Genomic DNA, 2,958 nt, shown 5'->3' on the forward strand with positions numbered 1-2,958 from the left:
TTTCCATGTTTTTTCTCAGTTTTTCTTATATTGTCTCAATCCTATGCCTAATTGCGATGTGTTATACTAGCGTTGTTCAATTTATCGTTCTTATCATGTTTACAGATTTTCTGGTGATAATTGAGTTTTTATTTCAAAGTTGAGACTGATGTTATGGAACCAAATGTTGAGGTAAGGTTTGTACTTGTTATTTTACCTCCCTGTTGATAGTTATACATTGCATTATGGTAAGGGAGAGTGTTAATGCACGAAGGGTGATACCATGTCATATTGTGAGTGTTAATGCACGAAGGGTGATGCCGTGTCATATTGTGAGTGTTAATGCACGAAGGGTGATGCCGTGCCATATTGTGAGTGTTAATGCACGAAGGGTGATGCCGTGCCATGATATGAGAGTTAATACACGAAGGGTGATGTCGTGCCGTTTCTATTGATTTTTATGGTGAGATTGAGAGTAAAAGCATGAAGGGTGATGCCGTGCATTTTTCCTTAATGTATTCACTATTCCTGTTGATTCATGGTATATTGACAGCTCCGGTGATCATTCTGTTGTAGTTCTTTATCTTGTATTCCCCTCAGTATGTTCCCCTCCTCACATTTCCTGTTTAGTTCTTCATTTATGCTATTTGTATATACACTGTTAAATGGTACATGTTAATTTGTAGGTGCCTTGCCTTAGCCTCGTCACTACTTCGTCGAGGTTAGGCTCGACACTTACCAGTACATGGGGTCGGTTGTACTGATACTGCACTCTACACTTTCTGTGTAGATTTTGATACCGGCTCGGGTTGATCCAGATTCTGCTATTGGTCCGCTGTCCGGAGACTCAAGGTAGATCTGTCGGCGTTCACAGACCTTGAAGTCCCCGTCTATCTTTTCTGTTCTACTGTTTCTTTCATTCAGACAGTTGTATTTCTTTCTGACTATTACTTGTAGCAAATTCTAGAATGCTCGTGAATTGTGACTCCAGATTCGGGTGGTAGTAGTTAATACAGATTTATGATATTTCGCACTTATTATATTTCATCTTAGTTAATTATTATTGATTACTGAATGGAAATAAGGAATTGGTTAATGATTCTCTAACATTGGCTTTCCTAGCAAATGAAATGTTAGGCGCCATCACGGTCCCGTCGGTGAAAAATTTCAGGTCGTGAGAGATACCTGGGCTCGGTATCTGGGCTCGACCACAGCCCAGAATGTCCAATAGAAGAGGAAAAATTGCAGCAGCTTTTTAAGTCCAACTTTTGATCCGTTAACCATCCGAAAATCACCCGAGGCCCTCGGGGCCTCAACCAAATATACCAACAAGTCCTAAAATATCATATGAACTTATTTGAAACCTCAAATCACATAAAACGACGCTAAAATCACGAAACATGCTCCAATTCAAGCTTAATAAAACTTAGAATTTCCAACTTCTACATTCGATGTCGAAACCTATCCAATCAAGTCCGATTGATCTCAAATTTTGCACACAAGTCATAAATGACATAACGGAGCTATGAAAATTTTCAGAACTGAATTTCAACTCCGGTATAAAAAAGTCAACTCCCCGGTCAAACTTCCAAATTTAAATTCTTGTTTTAGCTATTTCAAGCCTAATTTCACTGCGGACTTCCAAATAAAATTCCGATCACGTTCCTAAGTCCAAAATCACTATACGGAGTTGTTGGAATCATAAAAATTCTGTTCCGGATTCGTTTGCACATAATTCGACATCCGGTCACTATTTGAACTTAAACTTTTAATTTTTCATCAAAATTCCATATCTCGGGCTAGGGACCTCGGAATTTGATTCCGGGCCTACACCCAAGTCCCAAATCACGATACGGACATACCGAAACTGTCAAAATATTGATCCGAGTCCGTTTGCTCAAAATTTTGACCAAAGTCAACTCAATTGAGTTTTAAAGCTCTAATTCACATTTTAATCTATTTTTCACATAAAAATTTTCCAAAAAATTTTACGGATTGCACACGTAAGTCGAGGAATGATAAATAGTACTTTTTGAGGTCTTAGAACACAGAATTAATTATTAAATTTAAAGATAACATTTTGGGTCATCACAAATATCAATAGCTACCTTTATCGCTCCTATAATAGCCTCCCTTATCTCTCCGTTTAATAGCTTCCCTTATCACTCCGACCAGACAATATCCCAACACATATAACAACAGTGAAATGCCACCCTTATGCCCGCATAATGTCAACAATGGGATGCCACCCTTATACGCCGCATAACAGTAACCCAAATCACACAACAATTCACACAGAATATTATCACAACAGCACATCATCATCAACTCGTATTTACAAATTTCATATAGATCATAACCATTCCAAATGTACAATAAAGTTAATTAATTTCACAACAGATAGTCCACGGCTCAACACAATGTATATAAAATCTCAAAAACAACCACAAGGAGATAAATATATAAATGCCTCAATTTAAACTTATTAAATTACTTATAATGTGTACAACATCTTAACAAAATGTTCGGGGGTGAACAACTATACCGAATAATATTTCACAATTTGGCACTTTGCCTCAATATGATTCACGGCCTTTATAATTCAATACCAAGTTTTTAACAACATGAACTGAAGAGTAATTCATCAAGGAACAACACCTCTTTTAAATCACAACATCGTAAAATAATAGATTTATTCATCTTATTAACTAAATTTTCCATTTCAATTATCTGTAGATAAAATCAATAATGAAAGTACTTTCCATAAAAATGGCAACTCAAACAAACACAGAGTTGACATAAAAGTCAAATGGCAATCACACCAAATTATCATATAAAATACAAACTCGACAAACAAGGAATGAGGCATGACAAATCAAGGATTTACTAAGTTCCAACAATTTTCCAATTTAATACATAAGGGAGTCTACGAATTTCAACCGATATAATTTGCACATATAATTTGGTTACAAGGTTCTT

The sequence above is a fragment of the Nicotiana tomentosiformis genome, chromosome 12 (genome assembly GCF_000390325.3).
Source record: "Nicotiana tomentosiformis chromosome 12, ASM39032v3, whole genome shotgun sequence".
NCBI classification, from domain to species: domain Eukaryota; kingdom Viridiplantae; phylum Streptophyta; class Magnoliopsida; order Solanales; family Solanaceae; genus Nicotiana; species Nicotiana tomentosiformis.